At 43.6% G+C, this 12,495-nt stretch overlaps 1 pseudogene; it reads right to left on the minus strand.

The window, feature by feature from the left end:
* The window catches only part of LOC100581357, a 32,919-nt pseudogene extending 26,463 nt beyond the window's left edge, over positions 1-6,456 (minus strand).
* Positions 6,457-12,495: the final 6,039 nt, after the last annotated feature.

Consider the following 12,495-nt stretch of genomic DNA (forward strand, 5'->3'; position numbering starts at 1 on the left):
AGAGGCTGAGGCAGGCAGACCTCAAGGTCAGAAGTTCGAGACCAGCCTGGCCAATATGGTGAAACCCCTCCTCTACTGAAAACACACAAAAAATTAGCTGGGCATGGTGGAGCATGCCTGTAATTCCAGCTACTGGGGAGGCTGAGGCAGGAGAATTGCTTGAACCTGGGAGGTAGAATTTGTAGTGAGCTGAGATGGCGCCACTGCACTCCAGCCTGGGTGACAGAGTGAGACTCTGTATCAAAACAAAACAACACAACAACAAAAAAATTTACCATGCCACTGTTCTTCAACTGTTATGATTTATCTAGGGACATACTTTATATATATATTAATTAATTATAACATATATTATATATATTAATAATATATATTAATTATGTGTCCCTAGATAAATCATAAATTCTGTGAGACTAAAGATAGTTCTTCATTTTACATCCCTTGCAGCACCAGTATCACATAGATTCACAGCTGTTACTCAATGAATAATTAGAATCATTTCATTCTAAGTCTAGATAGAACCTTTCATGTCTTCTGTTTTAACCACCACCTGATGCCTGGATTTCTTCTATGTTATGATACTGTGGCTGACTGTATTTTGCAATAATGGCCATCACATAAACTCTCATACCATCAACTGATGGAACCCGAAACAAGAGACCCTAAGTGAGAACCACCCAGCTGAGCCCAGTCAAACCATAGAACCATGAAGCATAATAAAGTGTTGTTTGAAGTCACTAAGTTTTAGAGTGGTTATTACTTAGCAATAGATAACCAGGACACACCAAGATGAATGTCTGTTTTCAACACAAATTATCAATAACACTTATAACTATGGCAAATAGCATTGAGAGCTTAATATATGCTAGGCACTATTCTAAGCACTTGTATTAAGTATTTTTTTTTTTTTTTTTGAGACAGAGTCTTGCTCTGTCACCCAGGCTGAAATGCAGTGGTGCTATCTCAGCTCACTGTAACTTTCACCTCCCAGGTTCAAGAGATTCTCCTACCTCAGCCTCCTGAGTGGCTGGGATTACAGGCATGCACCTCCATTCCCAGCTAATTTTTGTGTTTTCAGTAGAGACAGTGTTTCACCATGTTGGGTATGCTGGTCTTAAACTCCTGACCTCAGGCGTTCTTCTGGTCTCGGCCTCCCAAAGTGCTGGGATTACAGGCATGAGCCACCACGCCGGGCCAGCACTTGTATTAATTCCTGTAAACCTAATATCCACCCTTTGAGATGAGTTCTCTTATCATCCTCATTTAATAGGTAAGGACAAAGGCTAAGAAAGGTTAAGAAGTTTGCCTGGATAGTGAGCAAGAGAGCTAGGCAGTCTGATTCCAGTATTACTACTATACTATACCATATATACTATTACTTTACTAATATATCCCTGAGAGGAAATCCCTGAGACCTGGTATCTCCCAGATACTGGGACATCATCATATGCCCTCCTGGTTGCCTAACTGTCTTTTCTGCAGACCTATATCTACCATTTAAATCAGTGTTCTTGTGAATACCCAGACATGTTCTTTCTTCCAACTGCCTGAGCTACCCTACGCCAAGCACGAACTTACACATTTTCAATCAAGAAAGTGCCCAAACAGTGCCATCCTTACCAAGGCCATGAGGCTGATCTCAGCTTCTCAGCCAGCTTCCCTTCTAGTCCATTTTTTGGGTGCTAGGCCTACAGCTGGGATACTCTCTGGATGAGATTCTCCAGGTCCTTTTTGGCCTGAAGCCCTGGTGAGTAGAAAGCCCCAGTGCCATCAGACAGCCACACCTCATCCTCATCAGGGACACTATGAAGTGAAGACCCCTCCAGGGTGCCAACAGCTCTCAGCTTCTGAGGTCTTTCCAGACTAGATGAATAATCACTTGTAACCGAGAGGCACTGGACCCGGCCCTTGAGGTTTTGAATGACCTTGTTGGCATTCTGCAGCTGGAGCTTCAGACCTTTGATGCCCTTTCATAGGACCGAGATGTTTTCTGACTTTCCATATACCCAGAAGTCTTCCTGCTTCCTTAGCTGGTTCTCCAAGGGCTTCCTCTCAGAGGAATTAGCCAGTGTTAAGCCCTGGTGCCCCTGCTCAGAGCACAGCCCCTCCATCAGGACCATTTCCATTTCAGAGTGCTCCTCACACTCCGAAAAGAGACAAAGATGTCTTCCTAAATAAAAGTTGGATGTGCTGTTGTGGCCACTGCCTTTGAGAAGAGGCAGGTTTGGTCATGCGGACAATAATCACTAGGGAAAAGTTGAAGTAGTACTTTATTCAACCCTGACACTGTACTAGGCATTCAAATACAAATTTTCTTATCCTCCTTACACCTACAAGTTAGGTTTCATCACTTTCTATTTTACTGACTGGGGAAATCAAAACTTAAAGGGAGGTGGTAAACTAGCTTGTTCTAGATCACTCAAACTAGCACATGGCAAAGCCAGAACTCAAATCCTCCAAGGTCCTGTGTTCCTTCCACACACACTGATGTTTCTTAAGAGATTCACATGGCCTTATCTATTTAGGATGGCCACAATTATGTAGGAAAAGCTATTCCTGCATGCTGAAAGTTAAATGCTCTCTAAATTTTACTATAATTTAAAAGTGTATTGGGTTACAACTGTGTGAAAAATAGCCATAGGAAAATAAGACTTTGAATAAATATACCAGCATGTTAACATCAGTGTATTAGGGCAGTGGTAGTCAGAATGAGAACTAATCTATGGCATTTTACCAGATGCCAGGCACTGTTCTAAAGCATTTTATAAGAATTTACTCATTTAATTGACATTAGTACCTGATGGGGTAGGTAGTTCCTTTATTACTATTTTAACATATGAAGAAACTGGGGCATAGGAAAGTTTACAAATTGGGATTTGAACCAACTAGTCTGGCCCCAGGATCTTTTCTCTTAACTGCCACACTACACTGCCTCAAGAATGAGAGAGATTGTGTTTTTCTTCTCTTCTGGTTTTCAATGTGGTGGGTGGCCCTATAGTTATAGTCTTTTTATAATGCAAAACAAAACTATTTTTTACTTAGGGTTTGCATGTTTCCAAAACCTCATCTGGTCTCTAAGTAGGCCTTAGTATTTCTATAATAATCAGTTGGATAGAACTTTATATTATTATTATTATTATTGTTATTAGCAGTATGCCAAAAACTAATTGTAGAAATTCAAGCTTATACTCAGCCTCATTTTGGGTAAGAGTTCTCCTATTAACCTCCTGTCCTCCTCTTCCCCGCTACTTGTCAGGTGTGGAATTGGCCAACAGCACCCAAATGTGACAGCTGACTCCAGGGAGGGGTGAACCCCACATCCTGTGCTCTTACCGGGACTGGTGGTTTCCTCCCATTCAGCCTCATTCTTGCTTCAGCCACGAGTCTTATAGCCCAGGTCCTGGAGGTCCACCTGGACCTGCTTGCTGTCCTGCTTCACCAAGGATTCACCTGCTTGGGAAGAGAAGCAGTTGTTACAGAATGTCTGAATTTCCCACATATGCCCTCAGCCTCAATGGCACATACCCTAACCTTTTGGGGAAGGGATGGCAGATCCACAGTGGGAGAGAAGCTTCTCTGAACTGGTGGGAGAAAGGACCACCAGCTCCAGGAAGCAGAATTTCTTTCCACAGGAGGAGCCTCCATTTGTCATTGATAATCTCCCCTTCTGATAACCCAGGCTTTAGTTGGGACCAGATATCTGTAAGTCAGGGATTGTGTACTATCATCTCTAGCAGCTCCATTGAAGCCGGCAAGTGCTTTATCCACAGGGGTTCAATAAATGTTGAATGGAGCTGAACTAATTTAGAGTCCCAAGACCCTAGACCTGTACTGTCCAATAAGGTAATTAGTAGCCACATATGGCCACTTTATGTTAAATTAACTAAAATTAAATAAAACCAAATGTCCAAGTTGCACTAGCCACACTTCCTGTGCTCAATAACCACGTTATGTCGGTATAGAACATACAGAACTTATAAGACACACAGGCTAGTTCTTTACTAGTAAGTCATAGTTACTTACTAAATATAACTCTGTATTTCTCCAGCTCATTAGCCTGAGCAAAGACAGTGGCTTCTGATAGCAACAGCTTCTTCTGGAGATCTTGATAGCGTTGTTTGCATTGTGACAGCTGGGAGCGCAGGTGCTGGGTAGACCCTGGTAGGCTAAACGCTGACTGAGACCCAGGGTCATGAGGCTGGAACCAGTTATCCAACTGTGAAAGGGATCAGGACAGTCTGAGGTCACCCCCATGCAGTGACGACCACTGCCCCTTCTGAACCCTGTGTACTTTACTCAAGTCTGTCACAACACTTCTCATGCCATTTGGCAGTGACTTGCTTTCCAGATGGAGCTCCTGGAGCGCTGGGATAATGTTTTCTTCATATCTGTATCCACAGCACACAGCACAGCACCAATCAAGTCTACAGAGGAGCTCTCAGGAAATGTTTTCTCAGTGGTCAAAAAGAGAAGGGGTGGAACTCTCCACTCATCTCCCCTCGCATTGTGTCCCATTGATTCTCTCAGAATCCCTGTATCCTCCATTTTACTGAATCTTCAGCATGGCTCCTTCCCTAAAGAGGATCCCAATAATCCATCTGAGGCCCAGGAACAGACACTTGTGATGAGCTTTGACAAGAAAATGGCAGTGATAAGGAAGGGATGTTATTACATGCCATTTGTCTGGGCTGCCTCATAAACTGATGCATCCCTATGTTACAGCAGTTACAACATCCTGTTAAAATTACCTGTTTGTGTGCCATCTTTCCTTACCATATTAAGTATCTCAAGGGCAGCCGTTGGTTTTATTGCCCCATGCCAATGCCTAGTGTGTTATCTGAAAAATTCAGTACTCAAGAAATATTTATGTTATAAAAGCCTTTCTAAAAGCTGAATGTAGGCAGAATATTATTACTATTGTTTGTGGTACAAAGAGACCCTTCTCTTGGTACCTCCTGATTCACATGGGAGAACCTTTTATGGTAAACACTGTCATATTGAGCCCTTCTCCAGTTGTTTTTCATTCTATCTAAGCCCACACTTACTTGGTGGGCAACCACTGTGAAGGTAGCCCCAAGGTCATGGGTCTGGGGTCTGGGGCAAGGCCTCACAGTCACATTCCCCTCCTCTTGGTGTTGGTGCTTCCCAGGAGAACCAACCAGTTCTGTGTTTATTCTGTCGATGGTGCTGGTCAGATGCACAAGGAGCTCTGGAGTAAGTTTACTATTCCCTTCCTTGCTACTCAGCACAAGTTGTTCTTGGAGGAGGTTGATGATATTGTGGGCATTCTTCAGTTTTCCCTGGTGCTTTCTGAACTCAGCCTGAAGGCTACTCTCACTCAGACCATCTTTGGCTACCACAGTCTCAACCATCACCTCGCCCTTCTCCTTGTCTTCCTCGATCTCCCATCCATCAGACATTGCTTCTCCCATCTGCTCTTTCAGCTCTGCATTCTCAAGGCAAAGGCTCAGCATGGTGTTCCTGCAGGAAACACATAATTGAGGGCTAGGTCTGGTCCTGACAACAGTTCCTAATAGTACCTCTTACCCACATCTCAGCCCATGATAAACTCAGACATACCCCAGAGCATGAAGCAACCTGAGGCCTACAACAGCTCCCTAATTTTATATACAAGAAAGCCAAGGCTCAGGAAGAGTAAGAGACTTGCCGAAACTTCCACAGCTTCTTGGTGGCAGCGCCATCACTAGAAACCTTGGTCTCCAGACATGCAGGCTAATTTTCTTTACTTGTGCCACACAGCCTCATATGTTCTAATTTTTAGTGGCCTCTGGAATAAACAAGAGTACTTACACTGTTAAAAAATAAGATCTTTTCTGTAACAAATTTATTGTTAGAAATTTTGCAGTTCTATTATTTATCATAAGTCGTTTCAAACCATTGGGACTTAGGAACACAGAATAAATAAATAACACTAATCAGAACTATTAATACAATCAAAATGTACTTAGATAACTGTTTGCTTTATGTCTGGCTCACATAATAGAGATAACCTTCTTGAGAGCAGGACTGTGTTTATCCTATTCACCCCATATCCCCAGTGCCTACACAAGTGCCTGCCACATAAATCATTCATATTTGTTGAAGAAATAAAATTGACCAAACAGCTAATTTTCACCAAGACATTGCAGATAAATTCTTTCCACAACAACAAACTCATACCAGGGTTGAGTGGAAGCAAACATGGCTGTAACAAGTCTATTCACTTAACTTCTTTGAGCCTCAGTTTCCTTTTATATGAAATAAGGATGATAACATTTACCTAGTGGAGTTAGCAGATGCTTAAATGAAATCGCATATATGGTAAGGTTAGCTCAGGGTCTAACAGGGAAGTCATTCAATCCCTGCTGTACTAGCTGCAGACCTGAGAAACACCAACAGCAGAATCCCATAAGGTGCTTGTTTAAAAAGCTGTAGAGCTAAGGCGTATGAATCCATATTTTACTTAAGTTCCACAGGTGATTTTTTTTTTTTTGTAGTCTTAGTAGAGACAGGGTTTCACCGTGTTAGTCAGGATGATCTCAATCTCCTGACCTTGTGATCCGCCTGCCTCGGCCTCCCAAAGTGCTGGGATTACAGGCGGGAACCACCACACCTGGCCGGGAGTCCAGTTTTTTGTCTGTTTATGTTAGTGGACACAAGAGCTGATAGATGGAAAAGTGTGGTAATAAACTGGCAATAAGCTGGTGGAGTATCCAATAAACTTAAACACTGTTTTTTGAATTGAACTGAAATTGTCGTATTGTGAAAACGAGAGAGTTTATCCAAAGAAGGATCTGCCTTGGCAAATAGGATGGATGGTGGTCCTCGCCAGTTAGATGAGGTCATGACCATGGGATCTCCATGATGAGATCAGTATCATTATAAGAAATGGAAGAAAGACCAAAGTGCTCTCTCTCTCTCTCCACCATGCGAGGACAGAAGGAGAAGGTAGCTGTCTGCAAGCCTAAGTGTGCTAGGCAGGGCTAGAAACAGGTTTTAGTGATGGTTGAAACACACAGGACAGTGCACTACTCTTTGGGAGATGCTGTGCTGCAAGGTCAGTGTGAAGGGTGATTTCCTTGTTGGGCTCAAGTTTATGACTCAGCCTGGACCTAGCTTGGCTTCTTAGCTAGAGAAAAAGCATGATTCCGTGTCACACACAGCTCCTGTCTTTGAAAAAGTCGTAATGACTCCCAGTCCCAACACATAGGGCAAACTCTGGATTTTTCTCTTCAGTTTAATCTCTCCAGGGAACTGAGGAAGGAAATCTCTCTACTATTTGAACTTCATCAAAAGACTAATATGTTAATATTTTGACCATCAATACTTCCTTAAATTAGTCTACTCCTTACATAGCTAATACATCAAAGCATATTAACTTAGGAAATTGGATTCTCCCTAACAATGAAATATTGACTGCAGGCATTATTAATCTTTTTATATCACATTTCCTTCAAATGCTTTATATATCTTCAAGCAGACAAATAATAGTATTATAATGATTACAAGACCAGTCATTACTCTTTTGTCAAAAAAACCAGGGACAAAAGACTAACTCAGTGGACCAACCTTTGTTTCTTCATTATCTCTACCTTGATTCTGTCCTTTTATTTCCTCTTTCTTCTAATTCTGCTTCTGCTTATTTCCTCCCTGGCTTTGAACTTTACTTACCTAAACTACCAGTTAGGTTACCTTCTCAGAACAACTAAGGCAGCAGTTTGAGGTTGACAATTGAAGATTTAGAATTAGAAAAAAAAACATGAATGAGTTTCTGATGCTTTATTATAGGGGTTTGCAATGCAGGTAGAAAGACCTTTTTCAGAGTTAAGAGTTTGATCCGACAAATGAGCTATTTTGATATTTATAACTTTGTTTAGTAAAAGTTTCCTATAAAAGCATTTGGCTTGGATGTCTTTGTTAGCCTTTAGTCGACACTTGAAAAGCCCGCTTGGAACTTTCTAAGTCTTTCTGGGTACTCTTTTCAGTAATCCTCCAGCCAGTTGCTAGGGAGAAGCATTGGTGGTTCAGTAGTACAATTCTCACCTCCCATGCGGGAGAGCTGGGTTCAATTCCCAGCCCATACAATACGATTTTTTCACTTCACTATGGCTCTTTACCCGTCTTCCCTGCAAAATTATACTGCGTAAGCGAATAGTGCACTTAGGGGCTTGGCTACCACAAGGTAAAGTGACGACAACACTCACCAAAGTAGCAGCAAAAGACATTCAGGAGACTAAACCAGGACTCGTGCAGTTGTTGGACTCAGCAAAGTGGCAAGCGCGAAGTGTTTCTGGTGAGTCACTGCGGTTTTGATATTGGTACCTGTTAACTTTCATCTATTCTCTGGGCGGGTCCCTGCAAACCCAAAGAACCATCAGGTTTCTGATTTGCGTGCTGGACCTTTAGCTTACCGCTGACCAACTATGGAGAGGATCAAGAAATGAAGCTCCTGGAAGGAGAGAAGCTGGGGACGGGGCAGTCACCTCAGAGATCCAAGAGGCCTCAGAGGCCCAAAGAAAAGGGAGATGTGTGGGGAAGAATCTGCGTGGAGATGAGGGGAGTGGCGGAGACTGGTCCTTGCGCAGAGGTGGCCAGTGGACCCTCGGGGCTGTACCCCAAACACCGTGAACCGAATTTGTTAGCATCGTCAGCCACCGCAGCCTCCGCGTGTTTTGTGGGCCCATCGGTGTTCCGCGAGGGATTCCGTGTGTCTGGCAATGTGTGTCAACAGGTGTTGGCCTGAAATTTGGCCGGGCACGGTGGCTCACGCCTGTAATCCCTGCACTTTGTGAGGCCGAGGCGGATGGATCGCTTGAGGTCAAGAGTTCAAGACCAGCCTGGCTAACATGGAGAAATCCCGTCTCTAACTAAAAATACAAAAATTAGCCGAATGTGGTGGCATGCATCTGCTATTCCAGCTACTGGAAGTATTGATGGAAGGCTGAGGCAGGAGAATCTCTTGAACCCGGGAGGCGGAGGTTGCAGTGAGCCAAGATCAGGCTACTGCACTCCAGCCTGGGTGACAGAGTGATACTCAGTCAAAAAAAAAAAAAAAAAAAAAAAGGAGCAAAAGAAGGCAGTGTTGATGGGACAACCAGACCTCCCAGGAGGCTTGTTGTAGAGGCAGTGGCTGGATCCTGAGAGATGAGATTTTTAAAAATTATGTAGCAGAATGAGGAGAGAAAAAAGGAGAAGCACATGAAAGAGAGAAAAGCACGAAAATCTGCAGACATCCAAGAATGAAGCAGAGAAAATAGTGTGAGTGTTTTTACGTTAAAAAAAAAAAAAAATAAGAAGTACAATGGTTGTCAGCAGGCTTTGTGGTCGTGTAGTGGTTAATACTTGTAGTTGTGGTTGCCGCAACCTGGGTTCTAATCTGAGTCACAGTAGTGTTTTCTATCCTGTGATTGTAGTTACAAGACCTGTCGTTTGCTTTGCCTTTAATCCTAGCAGCCTCCAGAGAGCAGAGTAAACCGCTGGCCCAGAAGGGGGCCAGCTTCTGGAGTTTAGCCAACAGTGAATAAACGAGGGGGCGGCCTGGCCAAAATGAAAACTTGGACATGCTCTTTGTCTCACAATGGAGCAGAAAAAATTTCCATAGGTGAAGATGCCGCCTCTCAAGGGCCCTTTGTCTGTAGCTTCCACTGATGAAATAATGTGGTTATAGTCTTTTCTGGTGGAGAAAATGGCTATATCAGTTGGATTTTTAAAAAACACAAAAGGAGAATGAGATTTTAATGAGTTTACAATAAAATCTAAACTAGTTGTCATGCTCTACACCAGCTTGCCTCCATTCCCCATCCGTTAATTTTTATGAGAACAGTAAATTATTACCATTATTATTGTTTTTGAGATATAGTCTTGTTCTGTCACCCAGGCTGGAGTGCCATGGCTCAATCTCGGCTCACTGCAACCTCCGTCTCCCGGGTTCAAGCAATGAGAACAGTAAATAAACTACAGTTCACATAAAGTGCACAAATCTTAAGTGCAATTTGTTTAATTTTGATAAATATAATCGCCACCCAGCTCAAGTTATAGAAAATTGCCATCATCTGAGAAAGGCCTGTTAGAGCCCCTTTCCAGGCAATTCCCACCCTGTGTCCTCTTAGTTAATCACTATTCCGATGTCTATTCCCATAGGTTACAATTGCCTGTTCTTAAAGTTCACATGAGTGAATGGACATATCTTTTGTATCTGGCCTTTTTTCTGCAGTTATGTTCATTATGAGATATATCCACGTAGTTTCATAGGTCACTTCTCAATTTTGGTGTTATTGAATTCTTGTGATGGATATTCTTCTACAAGTCTTTTTGTGCACTTGAGATTCATGGAAGTACTTCAATTGCTGGGTCATGACCTGAGTATAAGTTTAACATTAGTATAAATTGCCAGTCTTCTAGAATGTTTTTCACCAGCAATGACAGTTGAAGTGGCACCAAATTCTTGTTAGCATTTGGTGTACTAACTTTGTTAAATGTAGCTATGCTCTCAGACCAGTCTGGCCAACATAACAAAACCCCATCTGTAGAAAATACAAAAATTAGCCAGGCATGGTGGCATGCACCTGTAGTCCCAGCTACTCAGGAGGGGGAGGTTGCAGTGAGTCAAGATCGCACCATTGCACTCCAGCTCCAGTGACAGAGTGAGACCCTGTCTCAGAAAAAAAAATAAAAAATAGCCATACACTGGTGAGTGGTTAGTGGTATCTCAGTGTGGAATTTATTTGTACTTGCCTAATGAGCAATACTATGAAGATATTTTCTATGGCTTCCAGCATATAAGAAATTCTCCTTTGCAAAGGCCTATTCAAATATTTTGCCTGATTTTATTTGGCTTAGCTCTATATTACTGATTTATGAAAGTTCTCTTATATATTCAGGAACTGAGTCATTTTTAAAATAAATATATTGCAAATGACTTTTCCCAGTCAGTGACTTGACTGACAGCTGAAAGCTGTCAACTGAAAAATCACACAATTTGTAAATTTAGAAAGGAGACTTTATTTTTTATAAAGGGTTACAGCCTACAAGCTGGCCATTCTGACAGACTGGGAGGCATACCCTCCTGCTGAAACCCGAAAAGTAGGTTTCCAGGGAGCGGTGGGGGGAACAGGGATTTATGTTGATCCGGTTGGCCACATATACATATTCAAAAGGGAATAGGGGGAGCTCTGAATATTTGTGAAGGGATCCTGCTGCATGCATGCTGAGCAAACATGCCTGTTACATGCAACCCATGTTCACTTTGGGGTGGAGACAACATTTAAATACATTATAATTATGACTTATGCTTCAAAAGGTGAAGCAGGGACACAAAGGCAATCAAGTGCATAGCCTCTGTAAACTGTCCAGAAGCAGTCCAGAGCCAGCGGTCTCTTATCAAGAGAAAGTTACTGAAATCAGTCTCTTGTCCAATCAAAGCGGTAGTTATGGCTTGTGTAGGGAGGGCTCAGTAAGTTTATGGTAATAGGTGAGCTGCAAGTGCTTCAGCATTGCTTATCTCAAGGCCAGTGCTTGTTTAGCTAGAGAGAAAAAGGAAGAAAAAAAAGGGCAATTAGAACATAATTTATTTTGTAAGTTGAGAGGTGCATGACTTAACCTTGCCTGGCATGGCCTTAGGTCTTGTTTATAATATAGTGTCTTACTACGGTAAGAAGTCTGTTCTCACCGCCCTTCTTTCCCGTCAGAAAGGGATCCCTTCCGGACAGGACAGAAGTGAACAGCTGGTTTCCCCTACGTGTCCTTCCGGGCCTGGGCGTCTTGGCAGCTCAGGCTGACCCGAGACCTAACTCCCGACGAGTGGGACCAGCAGGAGCGTGGAAGAGCGCGCGCACCAGGGTGGAGGTTGGGCGCCGGGGGTGGAGAACCGCAGTCAAACCCTCTTCTTCCCCGTGCACCGCGCACCTGCCCCCAGGGGACGCCGAACGAATTGGCCCGTAAAGCTTTTCTGCAACCGAAAGAAGCCTGAAGCTCCAGGAGGGGCGAGAGGAGCCTCGCTGAGCGAGTCCAGCCCTCTGCCTGGCTGGCCCTGGTCAACAGGCTCGGAAGAGGCTGATTTGGAGAACAGAACGGAAGAAAAGACCTAAAGGTTTCGAATCTCATGATGTGGAGATGCTAAAAGCCTCTAATCTTAAGGTCCGACTGTGAGGGGGAGCGAGGGTGTCTCGAGCTGGATCCACCCTTGAGCCTTCACCTGGAGAGTCCTCTGCACAAATTCAGAGGGCAGGACTATGCGCAGCAATGGTTCTCAACAGGCGGCAACTTCGCCCTCACACGCCTCTCCCACCCTCGCTGGGACACTAGGCCACCAATGAGGGAAGCAGGGAGGGAGAATGTTAACCCCCTGGCATGTATTTAGTCAGCGGAGGCGACGGATGCTGCTAAACACCTTACAATCCACCGCGGGAGGGCCCCTCCCTCACCCCGAAGTAGCCATTCCGCAGAGGTAGAGAAACTCGCGTGTAGATCAATGCCCACGCACCTGGCCGATGGGAA

Source organism: Nomascus leucogenys, chromosome 12 (genome assembly GCF_006542625.1).
Source record: "Nomascus leucogenys isolate Asia chromosome 12, Asia_NLE_v1, whole genome shotgun sequence".
Classification (NCBI taxonomy): domain Eukaryota; kingdom Metazoa; phylum Chordata; class Mammalia; order Primates; family Hylobatidae; genus Nomascus; species Nomascus leucogenys.